Raw genomic sequence first — 16,112 nt, 5'->3', positions numbered from 1 at the left:
CTGAGGAAGCTAGGTAAGTTGTATCGTTTACAGGTTTTCTTGGGGTGTCACACCAGAAGTGTTTACGAAAGGGCCACACTGCCATTTTGGCACTTGTTACTGACGCATCAACGAAGGAGAAGAGATTAGAGGATATCCCAGTTGTACACGATTTTCCGCAAGTGTTTTCTGAAGATTTACCTGGGCTACCGCCTCATCGCCAGGTCGAATTCCAGATCGAGCTAGCTCCAGGAGCAGCACTAATAGCTCGTGCACCGTATCGCTTAGCCCCATCGGAATTGGAAGAACTGTCCAAGCAACTACAAGAACTCTTGGAAAAGGGTTTCATTCGTCCTAGCTCTTCGCCTTGGGGAGCTCCAGTATTATTTGTGAAAAAGAAAGACGGTACCTTCAGGATGTGCATCGACTACCGTGAGCTCAACAAGGTGACCGTGAAGAATCGCTATCCTCTTCCACGCATCGACGACCTGTTCGACCAATTGCAAGGGTCGAGCTATTATTCGAAGATAGATCTGAGGTCAGGCTACCATCAGCTGAGAGTCCGGGATGAGGACGTCTCCAAGACAGCATTTAGAACTCGCTACGGCCACTACGAGTTTCTAGTCATGCCATTCAGGTTAACAAACGCGCCTGCGGTCTTCATGGATCTTATGAACAGAGTATGCAAGCCTTACCTAGACAAGTTTGTCATTGTTTTCATCAACGATATCCTGATCTATTCTAAGAGTTAGGAGGAACATGAGCAGCATTTATGACTCATTTTGAAACTACTTCGAGCAGAATAGCTGTATGCCAAGTTTTCGAAATGCGACTTCTGGCTTCGTGAAGTCCATTTCCTAGGCCACGTGGTAAACAAGGATGGGATTCATGTTGATCCATCCAAGGTAGACTCGATTAAAAACTGGCCTGCACCTCGCACACCAACGGAAATACGCCAATTCCTGGGTTTGGCAGGGTACTATAGAAGGTTTATCAAAGACTTCTCGAAGATTGCGCAGCCGTTTACACTACTAACACAGAAGGGTGTCACCTACCGTTGGGGTAGTACACAGGAAACAGCTTTTCAGCACTTAAAAGATAGGCTCTGCAGCGCGCCTATTCTTTCATTGCTAGAGGGCACAGACGATTTTGTGGTCTATTGCGATGCATCCATTCAAGGTCTTGGATGTGTGTTAATGCAACGTGACAAGGTCATTGCTTATGCGTCACATCAACTTAAGGTTCATGAACGGAACTATACTACGCACGATTTAGAGCTGGGAGCTGTTGTTTTCGCGCTTAAGATATGGAGACATTACCTGTACGGTACCAAGTGCACCATCTACACCGATCACAGGAGTCTCGAGCATATCTTCAAGCAGAAGGAATTGAACATGCGTCAACGACGATGGGTCGAACCTTTAAACGATTACGAATGTGCCATCAAGTACCATCCAGGCAAGGCCAATGTAGTGGCTGACGCTCTCAGTCGAAAAGACACGGCACCTAGACGCGTACGAGCATTACAACTTACCATCCAGTCTAGTCTTCCGGCACAGATACGAGATGCTCAGGTAGAAGCATTGAAACCTGAAAACGTCAGGGCAGAAGCCCTACGCGGCTCAAGGCAACAGTTAGAACAAAAGGAGGACGGCGCCTACTACGTAACAGGACGCATCTGGGTCCCACTTTATGGCAACTTACGCGAGCTGGTAATGGATGAAGCACATAAGTCTCGCTACTCGGTACATCCAAGTTCGGATAAAATGTACCACGATCTCAGAACCACGTATTGGTGGCCTAGCATGAAAACGCACATAGCAACTTACGTTCGCAAGTGTTTGACTTGTGCGAGAGTCAAGACGGAATACCAGAAACCATCAGGCCAACTTCAGCAACCAAAGATACCACAATGGAAATGGGAGGAAATTTCCATGGATTTTGTTACTGGCCTGCCTAGATCTCAGCGTGGGAATGATACTATTTGGGTGATCGTGGATCGACTCACAAAGTCTGCACACTTCCTGGCTATTAAGGAAACGGATAAGTTCTCCACTCTAGCAGACGTATATCTTAAGGAAGTTGTCTCAAGGCACAGAGTGCCGACCTCTATTATCTCTGATTGTGATGCATGTTTTACTTCAGAACTGTGGCAAGCAATGCACAAATCTTTTGGCTCTCGATTGGACATGAGCACAGCTTATCACCCTCAGACGGATGGGCAGTCTGAGCGCACTATCCAGACTCTAGAAGACATGCTTCGGGCATGTGTTATCGACTTTGGCAACAGCTGGGTAAAGCATCTGCCATTAGTAGAATTTTCGTATAATAACAGCTACCACACCAGCATTCAAGCCGCTCCATTTGAGGCATTGTACGGGCGTAAATGCCGATCACCTCTTTGTTGGGCAGAGGTGGGTGATAGTCAGATTACTGGTCCAGAACTTGTGGTAGACGCAATGGAAAGAATTGCTCAGATACGGCAACGAATGGCGGCAGCTCGTGACCGTCAGAAAAGCTACACTGATAAGCGTAGGAAACCACTCGAGTTCCAGGTTGGGGATCGAGTGCTACTCAAAGTTTCACCTTGGAAAGGTGTAGTCCGTTTTGGCAAACGAGGCAAGCTCAATCCGCGGTATGTCGGACCGTTCGAAATCATAGAAAGAATAGGCAAAGTGGCCTACAAACTAAACCTACCAGCAGAACTCGGTGCAGTTCACAACGTTTTCCACGTGTCGAATCTGAAGAAGTGCCTGTCAGATGAGACCCTCGTAGTTCCTTTGAAGGAGCTCACTATCGACGAACAGTTACATTTCGTCGAGGAACCTGTTGAAATCACGGACCGGGATGTTAAGGTCCTCAAGCACACAAGAATACCTCTTGTTCGAGTTCGTTGGAACTCCCGTCGTGGCCCAGAGTTCACCTGGGAACGCGAAGACCTAATGAAGCAAAAGTATCCCCAATTGTTTGCAAACAGTACAACCACTACTGAGGCTGAAGCTAATGCGGAATTTCGGGACGAAATTCCAAACCAACGGGGAAAGGATGTGACACCCCAGGAAAACCAGGAAAACCATGCAACTTAACTAGCTTCCTCAGTGAGTACGTACCAAATTTCGGGACAAAATTTCTTTCAACTTGGGGATAATGTGAGAACTCGCATTTCAGAACCCATCTTTGTGTTTAATGTAACGTATATGGACCCTATGTGATTATGTGAACTATGATGATTAATGAGATATGTGTTATTATGTTACCTGAATATGTGTTGTGCATGTATGTATGTAATAGGACCACATAAAACAAACCCGATCGCACAAGTCCATTCGGTTTACATCTATTGTACTCGAAACCCAAAAGGGGAGCCAATGTATGGGTTCGGCCCACTCCTTTTATGCGTATACTATCACCTAAGATAGGGTTTTGTTTCGGATTAGTTGCAAACCTCCCAACACACACAAACCCTACACTCCCTTCCTCCTCTCTCGAAGTCGACGGCATCACAACCCCTCCCCTGAAGCTTTTGATTCGGATCATCCTCTTCTCTAATCGGACGTGGTTGACCACTTATAACTCAAGTAACCTTCCTATGTATCTGCCGACCAAACCAAGGTGAGTTCACACCCTTACCAAGGCATGGGATTCCCGGGGTTGGGAATGGGATGGAATGATTTCTTGCACTTTCGTCATTACTGGAATATGTACCACTGACCTCGTTAGAGGAAGGTCACTTATAGATACAGCTAGAGTAGTAACACATGGGAAGCCCCCACTAATCTTCACACACATGCCTGGAATGGCTGCGATACGAATACTGATCTTCGCACACATGCCTGGAGGGCGGCGATACAAATACAACTAGTCTAGAATACATGGGAAACCCCCACTAATCTTCGCAAACATGCCTGGAAGGCCGATACAAATAAAGACGACACTTGGTTTACAAAACGAACATATTCTTTACGAACCAAATACTATAACCAAACAATCAACTGTGAACTCGCTCAACTTTGTTGTTGACTCGTTGTTACATGCCTTGCAGGCCAATAGGTACTCATGGAGCTTGCAGTGGGAGACGCGGTCGTTGTGGACATGGATCGTGGATGCCATGTTAAACATTTATGACATTTCAAACTTATTACTTATGTTGGGTTTTACATTTATGCTTCCACTAAACATTGAAACTATACTTTTGTTTTGGAACACCTTTCATACTATTTGGTTAAATTACATTTACTATTGTTCAATATGGTTGGTGGCTTGATCCTGGTCATGTCACGCCCCCATGCGGTGGTACTCCGCGTGTGGATTTTTGGGGGTGTGACAAGTTTAGACTCAGCACCTGTTCACACGGGGGTTGTTAAGGACAATTACTTGCATGGATTACGGTGGTAATCATGTATTGCGAACTGCCTCGGGCAGTCAACCCGCAGTCATTGGTATCGATAGATCCATGTCGATAATTAACATGCTTCGTTTTTCGAACTCTATTATGCTATTATCAAACTTGTATGCTCACCTTTACATTTTATGTATTGACTTTATTTTAACGTATGTGACAGGTGCTTAAGATGCTCATCTGCTAGGAAAGCGAGGCTAGAATAAAGCTCTAGAGCCCAACAAATAGTTGTCTGTAGTGGTAAAATTAAGAGTCTCAAGAAGCAGATAAACAATTGTTGTTTATTTAAATCTGAGTTGTCGGAACAGAATATTTGCCTGGATTTTTGTCTGTAATAATTTATTTTACTGTTTGAGATACGGTATGGGACGTATTATTTAAATTGAATAGTAATGATAAATGTTATGGAAACTTCTGGACAATCTGTTTCGCTCAGTGCTGCGCCCCCGATGATTCCGCCATCGGTTGGGGTGTGACAAGCCGAGCTTTGGCATGTTTAAGCTATTTAAGCTAGCTCATTTCACTATTAGAAAATACAAGAGTTTGGATGGTTGAAAACTTTGTTCTGGGCTGGTCATAACCAAAAACGCCCAAATAGTGCTTTTGGTATTTACAAACCAGTTAATCACCTAAAATATTACGATTTTGACGATTATAAATGGAGCCCCAAAAATGGTTTTTTTTTCCAGCTAAGGATTAGTTTAGCTCAAAAAATGAGGTATTTTTCATAGAGTGTAGTATTTTCTAAGCTATTTTAGGAGACCGGCTAAAAATATGTATGTATGTAAATGTATATGTGCAAAAAGAAATTGGTCGATCGAGTTTGACGTACGTTATTACTAATATAGCGTGTAACAGATTCATTAAGAGTCATCATAACTATTAGAGTGAAAAATTGGATATGGGAAGATGTGGGTGGGATGAGAAATCATGAGAGACCGGCAAGAACATCGCCTCGTCGATAGGGTACCTTTCAAAACCAACACCAAACGTCATGGCCATATCTCAAAACCACTAGGACGAGCCTAACTGTAATGAGCTTGAACCTTAAAACAAGCTCGATAAGTAAACTAGTTCGAGCTCAACCCAGCTCATGAGCCTAAACGAGACATTGTTAATATAATTTTTAATTAATATATTAGATATATATCACTTTTCATAAGTCCGTACTATTTTTTCACTTTAACAGTTTTCAAGTTTTTCCCATGATTTGCTATTGAAAATTAACCAGGATGTCCATATTACATAAACAATAACTGTTATAGGAAATTAACCCTTATGTTTATATAAGGTTTTTTATGACGCTAAAAAGACGACGCACAAAAACAATTTCATAAATTTATTAAATTTTGTACAACCATGACATTTTTTTCTTGACACGCATTTAAATGTCATAAAATAAGCGTGTGTCATTATTCGCGTGTCAAGATAGATCTTGTTATTTTATGACCCTAAAAGTATGACACACAAAAAAGTGTGTCATAAATATATTGAATTTTGTAAAACCATGACATTTTTTTTCTTGACAAGCACTTTCGAATGTCATAAAATGAGCGTGTGTCATTGTTTGCATGTCAAGATGAATCTTGTTTTTTTATGACGCTAAAAACATGACACGCAAAAAAGAATGTCATAGATTTATTAAATTTTGTAAACCATGACATTTTTTTCTTGACATTCGCTTTTGAATGTCATAAAATATGCGCGTGTCATTGTTCGCGTGTCAAGATATGTGCACTTTCTAGTAGTGGAAGGCCACACATTATTAAACATATGTAATTTTGTATATAAGAAAATGAAACCTTTGATGTTGTTGATAACATTCGAAAGTTTATATACAAAATTAAACAAATCCGTGACCAACCCGTGCGTTAGACTATTAAAAAATAACGTAGGTACATCGGTTGAAATAATCACATAGTAACAGAGAAAACAACTAATTATGAAGCAGCGAAAGACACGACACTACACTGGATGGTAAGATCTCCAAATTTATATTGTTGGAATGGTTAACTAACATTTTTTGTCATTAGTGAAATGTTTTTAAAAGCAATTGTAACTTAAATGAATTTTTCCATAAATTAAGAAACACTTCGTGTATTTAGATATTTTAATATCACAATTAAATAAGTTTTAAAATTATACATTACATCTTAAAGTCAATAAAAATATGAGATAAAATTAAGGGGAAATCACCAAAATAGCCAACACTTGGTCAAAATTTCAAAAATAGCCTGTTGACACCCAATAAAATGTTGTTTCACAAATCCCCACCAGGCTCAAAAAATCCTTTCAAGCAACCAACCGTTTTTTGCTACGTGTCCATTTGTCCCCTAGTCTCTATACAGATGAATGTGTTTCTCTCTCCACTGCTACACTCAATCCCCTCAATCTTCTCTCTCTGTGCTCTCTCTCTCTCTCTGAAACGGCTCCAAGTTTAGTGTGTGTTTGTGTGTGAGAGAGAAACACATTTGATGAAACAATGGTTAACCAGGCAGGGTTAACACACTGGTTTCGTCAAGAAGGGTTAATCCCTTCCTCCCGAGGTTCGCTGGCTGGATCGTCCGCTGGGTGATCTCCTGCACAAGGAAACAAACCGTGACTCGTACCAAGGAGGATGGGGTGGGGGGTGCTCCTTGTTACCACTCTCCGGCGTGAGAATCAGTAATTTGCTTGGGAAGCAAAGTGTAATAGTAGTAGTAGTGAGGGAGTTGTGAAGAGATACCTCAAACCTGGTTTGGGGTTGGTATTTATAGCCGAGGATTGAAGGAGGAGTTGAAGGGACATTCTGACGACGCGCAACCCTTATGCAGGTGTGTCAGGCTTGTCGGTTGTGGAGGTGAAGCCACGTCATACTGTAGTGTTAGTCTGTTGCTTACGTGTGGTCTGACAGGCGACTGTCATTGGTGCCACTTGCTCTGTGATGTCAGTCCCACTTGCCTCGTGGGCAGGATGCGGTGCTGCACCGCATCGCTGCCTGCGGTAACCGCTGCCGCTTCCGCGTTCTCACCATGGCGAAGATTGTGGGATGCGGTGCCAGGACGCATCGCACTTGTGGTGACTGTTGCTGTTATCCAGCTCCCTTGTATTGATAGAAGTGTTCACTAGATGCGGTGCTAGGCCACATCGCTGTGAGTACTTCCGTTTTCATATACCAGATGCGGTGTCAAGCCGCATTACTATACCGTTCTCATATTCCAGGTAAGTCCTCCTCCATCATTGGGAGATTGGATTTGACCACTGTGTTCGCGCGTTCCCGCATGGACACAGGTAAGTTGTTAGCTAGTGGGGATTTTGATAAGGGTAATGGTCACTCGCGGTCGTGCTGACGCGAGATCTGGGACCATACCCCTTCAAGTCCCCCCAGTCTAGTGTTGCTGCCATATGCAAGTTGCATGTGGGAGGAGTACTGGACTATGGTGTCTAGAAGGTAGTTTGGAGTCCGGAGAAGATTCTAGGCCATGTAGATGGTCTTTATTCTTCGTAAATCAAGCTGGAGATCCGGTAGAGTCATGTGACGCCTCTTCTGTACCGGTGAGAAAGTTTCGTCTGATGCGAAATTCTCAGCCTAGGGTTTTGATATGGTAGCATGGGCTACGTGCTTCTGATGTCATCAGGGTTCGGTGCCACCTGTTGGTGTGTCGAACCAACCTTTGAGATCTTGTTGGAGGTGTTCACGAACTTCGAACCAACCTCTGAGATCGTGGCTGAAGATGTCCACGAACTTTGAACCAACCTCCGAGGTGGTGAATGAAGAAGAGAGCGATCTTCAGAAGTAATTGGACATGAAATGATGATCCCTTTTGTGGGGTGTTCATGTTCTTCCAATTAGCTCTCAAGTAACCGCACGTCCTTTGCAATTACCTCGTTGTTTGCCATTGTTGGCTACGTTTGGCTGAACAATGTTGGATACTTGCGTTATTGTTGGCTGGGTTTGGTCGAACTGTAGGATCGAATTCTGACCCGAACGAGTCTATCAGAGGAGTTTTGATCAGATACAGGTGCGGAAAACAAGTACCTGACGTAGAAATAGCTAGATCTTCACTTAAATCACTTTGTTGATTGATATAACAGCATTTACAATCAATTCTCACACCGGCAGCACCTCGGTATGGAAAATCAGAATGTTACAAATGATTTCAGTTGAAAGGTATTTATAGTGTTGGAGGTTTCCCTTGAACGGACATGTACATTGAAGTGGAACCTCTCATAAGGTTTCCCTTGAACGGACATGTACATTGAAGTGGAACCTCTCATAAGGTTTCCCTTGAACGAACATGTACATTGAAGTGGAACCTCATATAAGGTTTCCCTTGAACGAACATGTACACATAAGTGAAACCTCGTACAATTCGCCCTAATCTAACATTCTAAGACTAAGACTTGATACAAGACGAAGTCGACAGATGTAGTGCACCAACAGACTCCCCCTCAGATGTTGACGAGTCTTTAAGTGTCGAGTCTTAGCATCTTCAGTGTTGATCTGTCTCTGGGCTTCACTCTCAGTCTATTCATGCAAGTCTTCAGACTCCCCCTTGCGATATGCTGGCATTTCTTCAGATCATCAGCATCATCAGCTTTAGGATCGTTGTCTGGTTTTCTGTCTAACAGCTTCTCATCTTATCCTGCAAAAGCTCTACCTCAAAGTAAATTTCTCTCACATACATATTTCAAATATAAACACATGTACTAACTCCGACTCACTTCTCAAAAACAAAATGATTTTCCAATCTGATGAACCACTTTAAGGTTAGATTATGAAAACATTTAATTCCAAACATACACTCCTCCTCAAATATTGCTCATCATGTTTAGCACTCGGAATTTTGAAAATCTGCTTTTCCATACCGGTTGTCAAAAATCTTTTTGAATTTTCTGAAACTTTATGCTAAAACACACTGAAAATCTTTTTGGATTTTGGAATAAAGAAACATATAATGCAGTAAAGAAATATTTACAAACAATATTTTTGTGAGTTTGTGTAAGAGGATCATATCAGTTTATGAGACAAGTCACCAACACCGTTAAGCTACATTTCATTTTAAGTTCTAAACAATTCACCTAGATTGTCAGTATATTTGTCCACTTAAATTTTCATACAAAGTTCAATTGATCCTAGATACGATTTTAATGTTTTAAGAACTTAAACTTATTAGTGTGTCCCACTTCTTGAATATACTCCCGTATCCAGATCCCAATATTCAGTCTTACAGGTGAGTATACCACAGATGATATATGTTCAGGGGTTAAATGCGAGGGCCGTGAGAGCTCAGGTCGATACTTCCGTATACGCAGAGAGATGATGGCTTCGACTTTTCGGTGTGTCCCCTTTAGAGGATCTTTTGATTTCAACAGCAGCGACTATCAATTTTATTGTTTCGTCAGCTTGCTAAGGGCGATGCTATGTTTCAAGCATTTGCGGAAAGCATTATCCGGGGACTAGGTCAGTACTTCCATACAGCAGAAGTCCCGGGATAATACCCCAGATATCACTGAGCATACAGACCTAGTATCTCAGAATAAGGGACCTTTCAAACAAGATTTCAGGGGTTACCTATATATCCAAGATGTTGTTCCCCACAGAATAAGCAAGTTTGAATTTTTAGGTTTATATCTCGTTACAATCTACTAAGCGTGTAAAAACCTACTGGCGTATCCGCAGTGAGATTGTTTATCACATTTTTACTTTCCAAATCTTTAGCATGTTGTGACAGTCCACTGATGTACTATCATTTCCTCTTTTCACAACGAAACTCATTTTTTAATTTTATCATGTTTTTGGCTTTTTCAAATTTTCTTATGTTTTTGGATTTTCAGAAATTTCTACTCCCCCTAAAATGCAAACACATTAAAGAAATTTGAAAAACTATCTAAGAACTTAAACTTATTAGGTCTTTATGCTCAGTGATATCTGGGGTATTATCCCGGGACTTCTGCTGTATGGAAATACTAACCTACTCCCCGGATAATGCTTTCCGTAAATGCTTGAAACATAGCATCGCCCTCAGCAAGCTGATGAAACAATAAAATTGATAGTCGCTGCTGTTGAAACAAAAAGATCCTCTAAAGGGGACACACCGAAAAGTCGAAGCCGTCATCTCTTTACGTATACGGAAGTATCGACCTGAGCTCTCACGGCCCTCGCATTTAACCCCTGAACATATATCATCTGTGGTATACTCACCTGTAAGACTGAATATTGGGATCTGGATACGGGAGTATATTCAAGAAGTGGGACACACGGATAAGTTTAAGTCATTAAGACATTAACATTGTATCTCAAAAAAATTGAACTTTGTGTGAAAATTTAAGTGAACAAATATACTGACAATCTAGGTAAATTGTTTAGATCTGAAAATGAAATTAAGCTTAACGGTGTTGGTGACCTGTCTCAAAAACTGATATGATCCTCTTACACGAACTCACAAAAATATTGTTTGTAAATATTTCTTTACTGCATTACATGTTTCTTTATTCCAAAATCCAAAAAGATTTTCAGTGTGTTTTAGCATAAAGTTTCAGAAAATTCAAAAAGATTTTTGACAACTGGTATAGAAAAGCAGATTTTCAAAATTCCGAGTGCTAAACATGATGAGCAATATTTGAGGAGGAGTGTATGTTTGGAATTAAATGTTTTCATAATCTAACCTTAAAGTGGTTCATCAGATTGGAAAATCATTTTGTTTTTGAGAAGTGAGTCGGAGTTAGTACATGTGTTTATATTTGAAATATGTATGTGAGAGAAATTTACTTTGAGGTAGAGCTTTTGCAGGATAAGATGAGAAGCTGTTAGACAGAAAACCAGACAACGATCCTAAAGCTGATGATGCTGATGATCTGAAGAAATGCCAGCATATCGCAAGGGGGAGTCTGAAGACTTGCATGAATAGACTGAGAGTGAAGCCCAGAGACAGATCAACACTGAAGATGCGAAGACTCGACACTTAAAGACTCGTCAACATCTGAGGGGGAGTCTGTTGGTGCACTACATCTGTCGACTTCGTCTTGTATCAAGTCTTAGTCTTAGAATGTTAGATTAGGGCGAATTATACGAGGTTTCACTTATGTGTACATGTTCGTTCAAGGGAAACCTTATATGAGGTTCCACTTCAATGTACATGTCCGTTCAAGGGAAACCTTATGAGAGGTTCCACTTCAATGTACATGTCCGTTCAAGGGAAACCTCCAACGCTATAAATACCTTTCAAGGGAAACCATTTGTAAGAACATTCTGATTTTCCATACCGAGGTGCTGCCGGTGTGAGAATTGATTGTAAACGCCGTTATATCAATCAACAAAGTGATTTAAGTGAAGATCTAGCTATATCTACGTCAGGTACTTGTTTTCCGCACCTGTATTTGATTAAAACTCCTCTGATAGACTCGTTCGGGTCAGAATTCGATCCTACAAGTGGTATCAGAGCTTCAGGATGAGGAGTTCAACATAGATTTGCCGGATTTCATCACATATTCTTACTTCTACACCTTCTTTCCTCATCAGAACGAGATTTTACGGTCGGAATTCGCTCAAAATTTCACAGATTGTAGATAATTGATAATAGTCAAACCCTTGAAAATTTCATATCAAAATTCGACCTAAACATGGACCAAATTACCTTCGGATGTGGTTTCGCTTATTCGGACAATGTGTAGTTTCGCTTCAATGTCACGTGTTTCGCTTCAAAAAACCCCTAGTTTTGTTTGTATGTCATTCATAAAGGTCTAGTTCCGCTTCAAAGGACACCTTTCGCTTGAATTTACATGGTGTTTCGCTTGAAATAGACCTTTCGCTTAGATGACACACTTGGTTCCGCTTCTGTGATCACTCATAAGATCATGTTCCGCTTTTGTGTCACTGATTGATAGGTTCCGCTTTTTAGTTTAAAACAAGTTTCGCTTATGGTGGTTTCACTTATCGGTCCAATCAGATATTAGTATGAACAAATTGTTGTCGGCCACTGTTGATTAAAAGGTCCAATTAATCATTGTTGTCAAAGTTTTCTTGATGGTTGTCTGCCATTACAATATTGGGGCCCAATGAGATGATTGTGTTAAAAGGTTTGTCAGATACATCAAAAATTTCGGTCCAGTCATAGTTGGTTTATATTGGAAGCCCATATGAGATTAATCGATCAGAATTATGTCGGCTAGTGTGGTTTAAAAAGGAGGTTTATGTTGGCAGCCCATGTGTGCAAAATTAATAGCGGCCAAATAGTTGAGTAATCATTATTAAAGTTGTCAGCTAGTGATATATACGGCCAAATCAAAGGATAGTATTGTTATTGTTTGTCATTTGAGTGGATTTTATGGCCCAATAAGATACTTCTTAAATTGCCAGTGATCAAAGTTTCGGCCCTATAAGAATTGTATGAACTATATCACCGACCCAAACCCATGTTAAGCTTTTGTGGCCCAATCATTCTATTGCATTTAATAATTGTTGTCAGACCCATCACTTGAATATAAGGTCCAATCAGTTGTTTTGGTAATAAATTGGTTATTGGATTAGTAAAAGTGAGGCCCAATCAAGCGTTTGCATGTGAATGAACTTTTTAATTGGCCCAATTATAGTTGCTAAGTGTGAAGTGTCTGATGTTTTTAATTTTTGTCAAATCAGTAACTAGTTGGTCAAATCGAATTGTGTTGTGATTTGCTAGTTGTGGAGGTTGTCAGTTGGTTGGGATAAGATACCACATGCTTGTGTCGGTTTGCATTTGATAGATGATAAAGATGTGTAAGTCAGTTATAAAATCAAGTATCACAGGTCTCGAGATATAGAGATTTGGTTTACATGTGATAACCTTTTAGAGGTCAAATAGAATTGTTTTGATAATTAAGGGTTGTCGGGTTGTATGTGAATTCATTTGAGTTGTGTCAGGCACATGTGATTTGTTCTTGACTCATTATACAATTTATTGAGACAATAAATCTTTGCAAGTATCATTGAATGGCCCAGTCATAGTTAAAGGTCACAGTTTCGGCCCAAGTCATAGTGTCAGCACATGTTATTTCATCTTGTTTGAGGCCCAAAGTGTTGACGGGATATTGAAGTTTGAGGCCCATTTGATCTAGTTCATTAGTTTCAGATTGCGAAGTCATTTGAAATCACAGTTTGAAAGTGAATTCTGTGTTACACGGTTTGAATTTGATCCCAGTTTACAAGAGGTGGTTCAGTCCCAGGTCGTGTGGATTCGTCAGGTCGGTTGGAAGTCGGGCAAGGTCGTTTGAAAGTCCATTAGTTCGCACGAAGCGATTCTGGTTGTTTGAGTTTGATCCGGGTCATAGCAGTCCGCACAGTTTGTCAAACTTCAGTCCGCACAGAATATTCATCAGTTCGAGTGTTTCAGTTCGCATAGAGTATCAGTTTGTTTCAGTTAATTGATAAGTGATTAAACTGATTGTGTTTTGTTTGTTTGTGTATGTCAGGTGATACAAGTGTGAAACATGGATACTGATTTTTACAACGCGTTTGCTACAACCCCTGCTAGTCCATCCGACATTGCTAAGACTATGACAATGTAGAATGAAACCGGAACAATGCAAAAACCTCCGAAACTTATGGGAATTGAAGATTATCACGGATGGAAGAAACGGTTCGAGAATTGGGTTCAGGCGAATCATCTGAAATCTTGGGAGAGCATCGAAACTGAATATGAGAGGCCAAAGAATTCAGTGGGTGTCGATAAAATCATTTCAGAATTCACGGAGCAAGAAAGAGATAGTTATAAAGCAGAAAAAATGATGATTAATTTGTTACAACAATCTGTTAAGGAGGATATATTTGTGTTACTTCAACATGATGATAATTCTCATTCTATCTGGGAAGCTCTTAAGAAGAAGTTTGAGGGAAGTACGGAGATGCTACAGAGTAAAGCAACTTTACTAAAGAAAGAGTTTGAATTGTTTACTTGCATGCCTGGTGAAACGACAAAGACTCTCATTGAGAGATACTGTCATCTCGTACGCACTATGTCACAGCTGAAGATAACAAAAACTCCAGCAGAATGGGTAGAAAAGCTTGCTGACGCTTTACCGCAAAAGGAATGGGGTACATATCTGATGATACTGAAAAATTCCGGGCAGTTTAGCAGGCTATCTATTGCACAGTTTATTGAGAAACTGGAAGCTCAGGATCTTGAACAGCAGAAAATTGCCAGAATGAACAGTTCTACTCATCAGCAAGATATCAAATTGTACTATAAAGGAAATGTTCAAACTGCTGAAGTCAGTCCAAAGATACAAACTGCATTTAGTGCTGGAAATCAATCTGAACCAAGCAGTCAAGGATCTGTCAATACTAGTGGGTTTTCAACGGTAAATCCTCCAAGTGTTCAAAGCGCATCTGCTGGAAATGGACATTCGATTCAGTGCAATGTAGCTCTACATCTTCAAAATGTCAAAATTATTCTGAAGAAGTTGTAAAGCATCATATGGGATTACTGGTCACTGCATTGGAATCTTATGAAGGGTTGATTGTAGGAAGAATTGGCAATCCAATGCTGACAAAAGAAGATTATGACCAGATCGATGCAGAGGAGCTAGAATTGATGGACATCAAATGGGCCTTGGCGAGTGTTTTGAGGAGAGCTGAAAAGTTTAGATCTTGTAGGATCGAATTCTGACCCAAACGAGTCTATCAGAGGAGATTTGTTCAGATACAGGTGCGAAAAACAAGTACCTGACGTAGAAATAGCTAGATCTTCACTTAAATCACTTTGTTGATTGATATAACAGCGTTTACAATTAATTCTCACACCGGCAACACCTCGGTATGGAAAATCAGAATGTTACAAATGATTTCACTTGAAAGGTATTTATAGTGTTGGAGGTTTCCCTTGAACGGACATGTACATTGAAGTGGAACCTCTCATAAGGTTTCCCTTGAACGGGCATGTACATTGAAGTGGAACCTCTCATAAGGTTTCCCTTGAACGGACATGTACATTGAAGTGGAACCTCACATAAGGTTTCCCTTGAACGAACATGTACACATAAGTGAAACCTCGTACAATTCGCCCTAATCTAACATTCTAAGACTAAGACTCGATACAAGATGAAGTCGACAGATGTCGTGCACCAACAGACTCCCCCTCAGATGTTGACGAGTCTTTAAGTGTCGAGTCTTCGCATCTTCACTCTTGATCTGTCTCTGGGCTTCACTCTCAGTATATTCACGCAAGTCTTCAGACTCCCCCTTGCGATATGCTGGCATTTCTTCAGATCATCAGCATCATCAGCTTTAGGATCGTTATCTGGTTTTCTGTCTAACAGCTTCTCATCTTATCCTGCAAAAGCTCTACCTCAAAGTAAATTTCTCTCACTTACATATTTCAAATATAAACACATGTACTAACTCCGACTCACTTCTCAAAAACAAAATGATTTTCCAATCTGATGAACCACTTTAAGGTTAGATTATGAAAACATTTAATTTCAAACATACACTCCCCATCAAATATTGCTCATCATGTTTAGCACTCGGAATTTTGAAAATCTGCTTTTCAATAGCAGTTGTCAAATTTTTTTTTTAATTTTCTGAAACTTTATGCTAAAACACACTGAAAATCTTTTTTGATTTTGGAATAAAGAAACATGTAATGCACTAAAGAAATATTTACAAACAATATTTTTGTGAGTTCGTGTAAGAGGATCATATCAGTTTATGAGACAAGTCACCAACACCATTAAGCTACATTTCATTTTAAGTTCTAAACAATTCATCTAGATTGTCAGT

The sequence above is a fragment of the Helianthus annuus genome, chromosome 4, assembly GCF_002127325.2.
Source record: "Helianthus annuus cultivar XRQ/B chromosome 4, HanXRQr2.0-SUNRISE, whole genome shotgun sequence".
Taxonomy (NCBI): Eukaryota; Viridiplantae; Streptophyta; class Magnoliopsida; order Asterales; family Asteraceae; genus Helianthus; species Helianthus annuus.
This window is presented reverse-complemented; position numbering follows the sequence as displayed.